This window comes from Gymnoscopelus microlampas, assembly GCF_963454915.1.
Source record: "Gymnoscopelus microlampas genome assembly, chromosome: 4".
Taxonomy (NCBI): Eukaryota; Metazoa; Chordata; class Actinopteri; order Myctophiformes; family Myctophidae; genus Gymnoscopelus; species Gymnoscopelus microlampas.
The window spans coordinates 57342710-57355838 of record NC_139941.1 but is presented as its reverse complement, the minus strand read 5'-3'; the positions used below and the strand labels follow the sequence as shown (position 1 = coordinate 57355838).

Here is a 13129-nt window from a genome sequence, read left to right as displayed (position 1 = left end):
TTTGTGTCTCCTACCGGATACATTAGCCGGTAGGAGACGGGAATCAAATTATTAGCTTAGGAATGTGACAAAAACAAAAAAGAATCCATGGATTCAAGGCTTCATAGGGTGTGCAATTGATAGAAAATAAGTCGTTTTTTGGGTGAACTCCTCCTTTAAGACAAATTAAGACCTTAATTTCCCGATTTTTAATGTAAGACTGTTTAATACTTTTTCAGGACCCGCGGGAACCCTGATGATCCAGCCAGCAGCAAAAAATAAATACGATTACGGCCTACCTTTCTTTGAGGTAAACTGTGAAGAACAATATTGCAAAAAATAGTTCCAGTCCGTAGGCCTACACACAAACAAAAACATCCAGAGTTGAAGGTTTAAGAAGCGTTCCTCTGTCCTCCAGTGTCCTCCCTGCTGAGCTGAACATTACTGTATATACATTACATTAATGTTTTACCCAAAGGCTGAACATCATAATTATGTAAATACATTTACAAAACACATGACAAGATAAATTTCGTTCACTATAGGCTATGATTTCACAGCAGTTTGCTTTTGTGTGGGTTCTCACCTGGCGGGCGAGTCATGACAGCAAAGGAAGGGTGTTCTGATGTTGACGCCACCAGCCCATCAAATCTCTGTCATCATCCATGCTGGGGTTAAGGTTGAGGTATATTTGGACCTCATCCACGTCTGTGTCGTCACTGTGGTGACATTCTCCCACTCCGCTTCAAATTCAGCCATTTGTCTTTTTCTGTTGCTTCTGGTGGCAGGGTGGCTCAGCTGCTGGCTCCTGCACCTCGTCCTGGCTCAAACCCGTTTGATAGGTCTCTATCCACCTTTGCATCCTGCAGGACGGCATCTCTCTGGGGACTGCTCACAAGTCCGACGGCCCATTAGTCTTCGGCGTGCGGTTAGGGTTAGGGTTAGGGTTTGGTATAGGGTTAGTAACCGTCAGAATAATAAGCTGTCGGCATATTGACGCCGTGACGCGGACCCATCTCTCTCAGTGGCACAGAACGTACGGAGCTGGCAGAATGTTGGCCATAAGAACATTGACAGTTTATGCTGGGGCTGAATCTCAATCTTCTTACCAATCCACTCCAAGTGGCGCTGGCGGATGGTGGCCTGATAAAGGCATGTCTGTGCTTGATGGTTGGCAATGACGTTTCAGCCTCTCATGCCACAGCACAACCAGGTTCAACGTCGGGTATTTATCGCTGAACTTCATAGAAAGGGTAGAGAAAAAAGACCAAAGAAATCCACTACATCTGGGGACACGTCAGAAAATGTTTGTCCCTCTCCACGGCTCTCCAGCTTTTCCTGTAGTTCACCATAGACGTCCTTGATAGACTTCAGAGTGAGATATACTGTGCTAAAGCGTCTTGGACAACTGGTTTGCCATCCTACTTCGTTTTACAAACTGAACAAAGTTCTTGACTGCCAGCAACGTTGAGCCAACCTCAGGGACTTTTTCAGACAGCTGGTCCAAGGCATGTCAGAGGACTGTGTTGTATGATCCTGGCAGTCCAAGCGCCGATATTGCTACTCCGTTTTGAATCTCATTGAAGATGACATCCAGACGGTGTATTACTCATTTTAAACTTCATCTGCACACTAAAATATGTATCTGAAAACATTATAGGTTAGAAATAAGCCAGGTAGTAGCAAACGTGCTTCACTGGCCGTCTCTCTCTCCCTTGTACACAAACACTAGCCGTGTTGCGCACGGCTGAAGTGATTGAGATCCAACGTCCCATAGCCTGAAGGGATGGGACCTTCTGATTGGTTTAGAGTCGGTTGAGCCGACGTTTCAGACTGAACCTTCAAAATAAAATGACCGAAAATGTCACTGCAGTGCATCTTTAAAGGTGTAGTGAAATGAAAAATATGTTTTTCACACTTTTAGAGCATATCCGTCGTCATCATATGGGCATACCTAACAATAGATGCCAAAAAAATGCAATAACCCCATTTTTGTGTATTTTTATATCTAAAGTCCCTAAAAAGCCAATCTTAATTACTTCCTGTAAACGAAAACGTGCTGCATGATGACATAACTCAGCCTTCATGAATATAAATGAATCTTGATTACATGCACCTGTTTGATTCCCATAGCTGCATGTTCTTCAAACACAGCTGATTTTAATTACAGAGATACTCCGTTTTGAATCTCATTGAAGATGACGTCCAGACGGTGTATTACTCATTTTAAACTTCATCTGCACACTAAAATACTTATCTGAAAACATTATAGGTTAGAAATAAGCCAGGTAGTAGCAAACATGCTTCACTGGCCGTCTCTCTCTCTCACTTGTAAACAAACACTAGCCGTGTTGCGCACGGCTGAAGTGATTGAGATCCAACGTCCCATAGCCTGAAGGGATGGGACCTTCTGATTGGTTTAGAGTCGGTTGAGCCGACGTTTCATACTGAACCTTCAAAATAAAATGACCGAAAATGTCACTGCAGTGCGTCTTTAACCAAGAAATACCTCTAGCTTATTTGACAAAATAAAATAAAACAAACCCTTAACCTCACTGGTGGGGCAATATCAGTAAAGAGAATTTCACAAATGTTTTCTTTGCACATCAAAACCTCATAAATGTACAGGCAACTTCCAGTAAACAAAATAAACAGACATCCCAAAAAGAAAAACCCTATAGAGGACGCCTTGGAATATTCCAGTAAAACCCAAATACCTCAGTTCAACCTAGATAACCAAGCGCTTGGATTTCTAATTCGTTGGGGCCCAGTTGGTGCACATAGATGAATGAGTAAGCAATATCATAGTCCTTCCTTATTGTACTCCACTGTCTGTTGTCAGTACTCACGAAACACTGGTAACGACGCACGCTGTATTCAAGCCGCTCTCCGGTGAACGTGAGCGGTGGGATCCTCTGATGCAGCCCGCAGGGCAAACCTCTCCAGCCGGGCGCTGGGGTGGGGGCTGTCCCTCCACGCGGTAATGGAGGTTCCGTCGAGACAACAGCTACTGCGCAACGCTGCTGACCATCACTGAATGTTTTTCACAGTTCACACAGGTCGCTTCGTATTCACAGCTTTGTTGACGTCTTCGTGATTTAATTTCAATTGTCTCTAATCAGTTTTATCTGAATTGTCTCTGCCACTAGGCGGGTGATCAAACAAAATGCTGCTGCAGTATGACAGAAATACTGACTGAAAACAACGAATACAAATAAAATTCACAGGCGCATAAAAGTGGGCTCTGATAAAACAGTTGACCAGTATTTGGGCCAATACAAAAGTATTTAAGTCGCCAAATATTCACTGGACATGTATAAACACAGAGACCACAATGGCCGCGACCTGTCTCTCTGTCTCCTCAACTCACTTCAAAGGGGAAAACCCCAGGTACAAATACCCCCCACCTGAAACCATGTCTGCTGATGAGGTACCCCTCCCCCACAATCTAACGTGTCCCAGATTGGTTTAGACACAAGGAGACACTATCAGTACAAAACACTTACATTGGTTAATACATATGTTACATTATTAAACCATGAGTATTCTAAAAATAAAACAATAGAATGCACTATTTCACAGTGATACCAAAAATGTGTTTTAACAGGGCTCTACATATGTATTACTGTAATTGTCGTACTTAACAGTATACAATATATGGCCCGGGCCGCTGGCCTAGCGGTCCGGGCACCTAGGTTACAATGTAGCCTGACAGCACGTCGCGAGTTCGAGTCCCGATGGCCTTTGCTGCGTGTCACTCCCCATTTCTCTCTCCCTGTTTCCTGTCTGACTTCACTTGACCATCAATGAAGGTTTAAAGAGACCCAAAAAACATTATACAATATATTCTGTACTAAGCTGTGTACATTCAGAGCTACACACACACACACACACACACACACACACACACACACACACACACACACACACACACACACAGGGGTGGACAGTAAAGGAGTACAGATTCTGAGGATCTGTACTTTACTTGAGTATTAGATTTTTTTAAATACTTATTACTCTTACTTGAGTACTTTTAGGTTGGCCGTTTATTTTTCTTCCCTAAAATGCAATATTAGGGAAGGCCAGACTTCTGCTCTCACTGTTTCTGGCTTCCTCCTCCGCTCGCCTCTTTGTTAGGCCTACATATTGTATGGGGGTATAGGAGTAAAAGTATTTAGTTCTGGTTCTCCAGTCATTTCTATGTTTTTATAGGTGTTTCTGCAGGCTTTGTATAACGTAGTGGTTCTACAAGCACATCAGTGCATGCAGTAGAGGGTAGCATGGGTCCAAAAATTTGACCCGAACAGAAACGGATCCGAGGATATTTGAACCGAACCGAACGGACCCTAGAAATAAATCAAATTTACTGGACCCTACCCGAAACAGAGCCGATTAAAATTAGACCCGGTCCGAAACGGAGCCTATTAAAATTAGACCCGGTCCGAAACGGAGCCGATTAAAATTGGACCCGATCCTAAATGGACCCGGGGGAAATGGAGCCGATCCGGCCGGGTCTTTAGACCCGAACCGTGTCCGATGCTATATTATGCTTATTTTCTCCATAACATCGAGACTGGTCGTCTCAGCGAGTCAGCGCTTCTCCGAGGCGAGCTACAGCGGAGGGTTGCGTCATGCAGAAGTTGAACAGCTACGTTTTCACAGACTTTCATATCCCCCCAGCTCAACCTATAAATTAACATACTGTAGGAATGAGCCTAGATGCATATCAATTGTCCATTGTGTGACCTGTCCTGTTGTAGGTGTTAAAATGAAATGAATAAAGTGGGCTTGAGTGAACTGCTGCGCAACGAATACCAAAACTATGAAAACACCCGCTCGGCGCTCGCCCCAAAACACAGTCGCCCCGCCCCCGGGGAAAATCCGTCGGTTTTCGCCTGGTATTCCTAAACATATCAGTAAACTATGCCTAAACCTTATTCCTAATCTTAACATCATTAAAACTATGCCTAATCCTAAACCTATTTCTACCCTTATCCTCAGTAAAACAAATACAAGAATAGAACCGCTGGTCCACCTGAAAAATGGGGGCGAGGGTGTTTTGGGCGAGCTGTGCCAGAGCCTTTCCCTGCGCGACACCGTCGTCCAACTTTCACCACTTTATCCATTGCAGACAGACAGTCACTGTGCTTGCATAATATCCACGACCCACACGTGTTCGGGTCCCTTTATCGACAATTGGGTCCGGCTTGGTTCAGATTCTATGAGTGTCACCTCGGAACCTCGGTTCTGTTTATCAACACCGAGCGAACACCCTACTCAGCGCTGATTAGAAGGAGAGCCTGGGTTGTGGCGTATCAAAAATAGCAGATATACAAGCTCACAAAGTGGCGCGTTGCGACGTGCTGTGAGCTTGTAGCTCTGATATTTTCAACGCGCGACACCATCGTACAACGAATAGGCTATTCTATAACTGCAGCAGTAGCAGCAGAGCAGGCTGTCAGAATTAAACCACACAGTCAGATCATGATGAAAACTTTAAATGATTATGATTTTAATGGTTGTAGCAAACTACTTTATCCAAATAATAATATTAATAATAGGCTTAAATTATAAAATAGCCTAATAACAGCATTTTCCCAACCGGCCACAGTGGCCGGTGGTGTTTAATTATTTAATTAAACATTTTACCGGTCAATGGCCGGTAAATACTGGCTAACGGAATCCCTGAGATATATATATATATATAACTATAAATATATATATATATATATATATATATATATATATATATATATATATATATATATATATATATATATATATATATATATATATATTTATAGTTATATATATATATATATATAGTTATATATATATATATATATATATATATATATATATATATATATATATATATATATATATATATATATATATATATATATATTATAGTTATATATATATATATATATATATATATATATATATATATATATAGCTTTTTTTTTATAAACTCGGGTCCATACGGGTCTATCCATTTCAAATGGATCCGACCAAGCCCCGAGGGAATTAGAACCGATCCGAACCTGCCCGACGGACAAGTCAATATTTTTGGACCCGAAAATGTTCGGTTCTCGGTTCGGGTCTCGGGTATTCCCGGACCCATGCTACCCTCTAGCATGCAGTGCAGGTGGTTTCAGAGAGTTACTTCTCTGAAACAAGAGTTACAAGGTCCTATGAATTCATTGTGAAAACATTACAGCAATTCATTTATATACAAATTAAGAAATGTACTTCTACTTTTACTTTAAGTATTTTAAAAGCATGTCATTTTACTTTTACTTGTATTTTAAGTATTTTAAAAGCATGTCATTTTACTTTTACTTGTACTTTAAGTATTTTAAAAGCATGTCATTTTACTTTTACTTTTACTTGTATTTTAAGTATTTTAAAAGCATGTCATTTTACTTTTACTTTTACTTTAAGTATTTTTCAAAGCATTTACTTTTGAATACTTTATTTTTTTAAATTTAAAAGCAACAACTTTTTCTCTTAGTTACATTTTGACTGAGCTACTTTTACTTGTAGTGTAAATTTGACCCGGAGTATCTGTACTCTTACTCAAGTTTTAGACACACACACACGCACGCACGCACACATCGTTTTAGTTATTTTCATAAAGAGAAAGAAAAGAAAGAAAAGAAAAGAAAAGAAAAGAAAAGAAAAAGAAGACAAGGGGCAAGGAGAGAATAAAAGATGAATTAAACAAAGATATTTACATACTATGGCCCTCATTTATCAACGCGGTGCAGCCCAAATAGGGTGCAGTACGTTAGTCCGACAGCGCATTCCTCCGACAGCGCAGCGCTCCGACGTTTCAATACTAAACCCGAACCAAACCCGCACCCTAACCCTAACCACACGCGGATGCCACATACAGTAGTCGGAAAAAAGGTCTGTTGGATTAACGCATGCCTCCCGCCCAAATAATGGGCGTACGGCGAGATCACCGCACCTTCCGGCATTTATCAATATATCCTGACGTGGGCTTCATCCTACGGTACGCTGAGATCTCACGTCTGGTCGGGACCAGTTGTTGACGTTGGCTGCACCCGTTTATTCCATTCTAGACCTGCAGAGCAACATTGTTTGACTGTCTGAGAGGCATCTGGACACATAATCCACTCCTAAATGTATATCTACACTAATAAATAATCCCTGTGAAAATATAACATTTTATAAAGTAATTTAAACAAACTGCTTTAACAGTCATTCAGATAAATTTGTAGATCTCGCTGCTTTGAAAATAGCAGATCTACAAGCTCACATGCCAGCAACGCGTTGTGAGCTTGTAGATCTGCTATTTTCAAAATATAGTTCTGCGAGAGCACTCTTGTGCGAGAGCACCAGTCTAACAGTTACCGGTGCAGCGGCCACGGCGCTGCTGTTATATTTTCATGGCCACCGGGAGATCAGACATTTAACCCATGGTCCAACACACACCAGCCTTCATTCATTAATGTTTTCTCCAGGCTATCTCTCATTAATGCGGAGCGGGACGGGACTCACCCGCCCGACGGTCCAAGTCTCACTGGGAAATGGGAATACCCTACAGACTGCTTTATTTTAGTGTAACTCGAACGCGCACTGCTCGGGTATGGGTTAAATAAATTAATATACAAACGTATTCCTTTCATGGCGATGTGATTGGTATAATATGTCATTCATGTAGGCTACAAGCCTGCCTATGTGACAACATTGTACCGCTACGTTACGGATTACATGAAAGACAAAGTTGGGCGGGCGTGTGTGTGTGTGTGTGTGTGTGAGGGAGAGCGAGAGAGCGAAAGAGAGAGAGGCGTGTGCGTGTGTGGCGAGGCGAGCGGGGGAAATTGTTTCTTATTGGCTTTTCATGCTTTATTGGGGTCGTATTCTGGCTCTTCATGTCGTGAAGTTGGGCGTTTTGTGAATATTTAAGGGCGTGTTATTTAAATGACGCTTGTTTTCAGACGTGAGACTTATCGACCTGATATACGCTAGGATTGGCTGTATAGGATCCTTTCATAAATGTGACTTTGACGTTGGTGTACGGCCGAATATATGGAAAAATATACGCCGGTTTATACGCTGCGTTGATAAATGAGGGCCAGTATGTACATGAGGAGACATAAGTTGCATAAGGTGCATAAGGTACAGTATGTACATGAGACATAAGTTGCATAAGGTGCATAAGGTACAGTATGTACATAAGGAGACATAAGGTTCATAAGCAGCAGCTATATACATGATTATGTGCAATAATCCACTCTGTCGTCTTTCTGGAAACAGATGATGTAACATCATATCTTTAATCTGATTGGCTGATTCTTCTAAACTATAAAACGAGTCCTCCTTCATTCTCTTTCAGACTCCAGAACTTCTCTTGAGGTAAACATGTGTTTATTCTGATCTGTTTATTCTGATCTGTTTACACACACACACACACACACACACACACACACACACACACACACACACACACACACACACACACACACACACACACACACACACACACACCTCATGTGACACTTTGATCACATGACCAGTGTGTTTTTAAAGACATTTGATCAAGGGCGCCGATATTTATAAACACCTGCGGGTGCCCAACCTGCCACACATGGGGCCCGTTCGCGCACGCGCGGGTTTGGGTCGGATAATTAACTTTTTTGGGGGGGTTTTGTAACTTTATTTCGGTTAATTCGGTTTATTCAGTACACAAAATTTACTCGGAACTGAGTATGTTTAAACTCCCCCGCCCCCCCACCCGCGGCCGAAAGAAAAGGCATTATTTTTCTTTGGGTACTTTATTAACAGTTTGCCAATAGTACAGTGGTACTGGTATGATTTTACAACAATGAATGTCAACTCAGACTCACTCATGACTTTACCGACCACGACCACCACCAGCAGCGGAGCTGGCTCTGGCTGTGCTATCCTATAATCCTCCGCTTCCTCCTCCTCCTCCTCCTCACTGTTGGCCGGGTCACGGGCATGGCTACCGCTGCTGCTCGCCGCGGCGGATCTGACTGTGCTCGGCGGGTTTGAAGAAATTTAGTTTCTGCTGGGTGAATCTCTTCTTTGCTGAAGGTGCTGGTGGCTTCATCTTGCTATTAGTGCAGTAAAGGCAAGCCTCTCTCTCTAAGTTTGTGAACTTTGTGTTAATTTACCTGCTAGGTGAAGACTGTCTAGAGCCGGCAAAACGTAAACAAATGGGAGCGCGCTGCAAGTACGAGCGGCTGCGCGTTGACTGCGAGTATGAGCGCGTGCACCCCCCCCCCCCTCATACTCGCGCGCGGCGCCCCCCCCACCAATGAGTGGATCTCCGAGTTAGACAGCTAGTAGCTACTGTAATGGTTATGGTACTGTAAATCCGGGCACCCACCACTACTGATTTTGAAAAAATATATATATATATATATATATATATATATATATTTTTTTTTTGGGGGGGACCAGCACCCAGTGGGTGCTCCTCATTTCAGGTGGGTGCTTCAGCCCCGAGGCACCCACGGTATCGGCACCCTTGCATTTGATAGTTTCAGCAGTGAGATGTACAGTAATGAGGCTTAGATTGATGTTTAATGAACATGAACAGCATTTTACCAGCGACGCTGAACACACACACACACACACACACACACACACACACACACACACACACACACACACATGATGGTTCCATCAGTGAGATGTAATGAGGCTTGGATTAGAGGAGCGTCTGTGAGTTCAGTTTACAGAGGTTCCCGGTTTGATCCCTGACTCCTCCTGGCTTCATGTTGAAGTGTCTGTCTGTCTGTCTGTCTGTCTGTGTCTGTGTCTGTGTGTGTGTGTGTGTGTGTGTGTGTGTGTGTGTGTGTGTGTGTGTGTGTGTGTGTGTGTGTGTGTGTGTGTGTGTGTGTGTGTGTGCGTGCGTGCGTGCGTGCGTGTGTGCGCGCGTGTGTGTGTGTGTGTGTGTGTGTGTCTACCTTCAACCACTCTGACGCATTAAGATGTCACCTTTGACCAAAAAGATGTTGAGTTGTGAGGTCAAATGTGAATCCTTTATGTGAGAATGTAGAACACCTCAGCTTAACATTATTAAAACTAAATTAATTATAGACTTAAGACTTTTACTACCTAGCCTTCTAATCCAGTCCTATAATGCACTGATCAGAGCAATGGTCTCTGAGTTCTGACCATTTGAATTGTTAAACACTGTGTTACATAGACACTGTGTCTATAATTAATTTACTTTTAATAAAGCGTAACACTGTGTAATACTGTTACATAGACACTGTGTCTATAATTAATTTACTTTTAATAAAGTGTAACACTGTAACACTGTGTAACACTACTGCAGTTGCTCCATATGTGTGACATTCAGTTTGTTTGGTGTCATCATGTTGTACACAGAGTTAAATGAGGACACATTTCACATCATGTGTAAATGTACACAGAGTTAAATGAGGACACATTTCACATCATGTGTAAATGTACACAGAGTTAAATGAGGACACATTTCACATCATGTGTAAATGTACACAGAGTTAAATGAGACACATTTCACATCATGTGTAAATGTACACAGAGTTAAATGAGGACACATTTCACATCATGTGTAAATGTACACAGAGTTAAATGAGACACATTTCACATCATGTGTAAATGTACACAGAGTTAAATGAGGACACATTTCACATCATGTATAAATGTACACATAGTTAAATGAGGACACATTTCACATCATGTGTAAATGTACACAGAGTTAAATGAGGACACATTTCACATCATGTATAAATGTACACAGAGTTAAATGAGGACACATTTCACATCATGTATAAATGTACACAGAGTTAAATGAGGACACATTTCACATCATGTGTAAATGTACACAGAGTTAAATGAGACACATTTCACATCATGTATAAATGTACACAGAGTTAAATGAGGACACATTTCACATCATGTATAAATGTACACAGAGTTAAATGAGGACACATTTCACATCATGTGTAAATGTACACAGAGTTAAATGAGGACACATTTCACATCATGTGTAAATGTACACAGAGTTAAATGAGGACACATTTCACATCATGTGTAAATGTACACAGAGTTAAATGAGGACACATTTCTCAGCATGTGTAAATGTACACAGAGTTAAATGAGGACACATTTCACATCATGTGTAAATGTACACAGAGTTAAATGAGGACACATTTCACATCATGTGTAAATGTACACAGAGTTAAATGAGGACACATTTCACATCATGTGTAAATGTACACAGAGTTAAATGAGGACACATTTCACATCATGTGTAAATGTACACAGAGTTAAATGAGGACACATTTCACATCATGTGTAAATGTACACAGAGTTAAATGAGACACATTTCACATCATGTGTAAATGTACACAGAGTTAAATGATGACACATTTCACATCATGTGTAAATGTACACAGAGTTAAATGATGACACATTTCACATGTGTAAATGTACACAGAGTTAAATGATGACACATTTCACATCATGTGTAAATGTACACAGAGTTAAATGATGACACATTTCACATCATGTGTAAATGTACACAGAGTTAAATGAGGACACATTTCACATCATGTGTAAATGTACACAGAGTTAAATGAGGACACATTTCACATGTGTAAATGTACACAGAGTTAAATGAGGACACATTTCACATGTGTAAATGTACACAGAGTTAAATGATGACACATTTCACATCATGTGTAAATGTACACAGAGTTAAATGAGGACACATTTCACATCATGTGTAAGTGTACACAGAGTTAAATGAGGACACATTTCACATCATGTGTAAATGTACACAGAGTTAAATGATGACACATTTCACATCATGTGTAAATGTACACAGAGTTAAATGAGGACACATTTCACATCATGTGTAAATGTACACAGAGTTAAATGAGGACACATTTCACATCATGTGTAAATGTACACAGAGTTAAATGAGACACATTTCACATCATGTGTAAATGTACACAGAGTTAAATGAGGACACATTTCACATCATGTGTAAATGTACACAGAGTTAAATGAGGACACATTTCACATCATGTGTAAATGTACACAGAGTTAAATGAGACACATTTCACATCATGTGTAAATGTACACAGAGTTAAATGAGACACATTTCACATCATGTGTAAATGTACACAGAGTTAAATGATGACACATTTCACATGTGTAAATGTACACAGAGTTAAATGATGACACATTTCACATCATGTGTAAATGTACACAGAGTTAAATGAGGACACATTTCACATCATGTGTAAATGTACACAGAGTTAAATGAGGACACATTTCACATGTGTAAATGTACACAGAGTTAAATGAGGACACATTTCACATGTGTAAATGTACACAGAGTTAAATGATGACACATTTCACATCATGTGTAAATGTACACAGAGTTAAATGAGGACACATTTCACATGTGTAAATGTACACAGAGTTAAATGAGGACACATTTCACATGTGTAAATGTACACAGAGATAAATGATGACACATTTCAGGTCATGTGTAACTAACTACATTATTTATTTTATTAATATTTAAAATACTTAATCACTTCAATATGAAGTGATGAACTTTAACCTTTAACCTCCCATCATGTCTCATCTGAAAGCTTCAATTTCAATATTTGTATTATACAAAAAAGAAAGTAGACAATTCACCACGAGTATGACAGGACAGAGGGCACAACCTAGCCCAACATAACAATACAATAAAAACAAAACAAAAACACAAAAGAGAAAAACAAATCCTAAAAGACTTCACACCAAATACATTATATAATAATCATCACATTATTGCGGCTAACAACCTCTCTACCATATAGAGAGCTCTACCGTTTGTACCCATCCCCTGTCTCCCAATTAGTATGGCAACTCACTGACATCCTCCTTCACTCCAATACACAAGACATTGCGTCACTCATCCCCTATATATGGTGCTAAGGGCAGCCATGCTTCTACAAAGTGGGACAAGGTACCCCGTAGAACATATGAGAGTCTCTCCAAGGGCATTAACCGTAGCACCTTTTCAAACCATAGTAGGACACTTGGAGGACTGTCATCCATCCATTTATTGAGAATTGACAACCGAGCAGCATAGAGCAAA

General features: G+C 40.7%; 2 protein-coding genes across 2 annotated transcripts in view; both read left to right on the top strand.

The window, feature by feature from the left end:
- The window catches only part of LOC311044508 (H-2 class II histocompatibility antigen, E-S beta chain-like), a 246425-nt gene that overhangs the window by 100212 nt on the left and 133084 nt on the right, over positions 1-13129 (top strand). The window lies entirely within an intron of this gene.
- The window catches only part of LOC311044155 (H-2 class II histocompatibility antigen, E-S beta chain-like), a gene marked incomplete at its 3' end in the record, with an annotated part of 56513 nt that overhangs the window by 18233 nt on the left and 25151 nt on the right, over positions 1-13129 (top strand). The window lies entirely within an intron of this gene.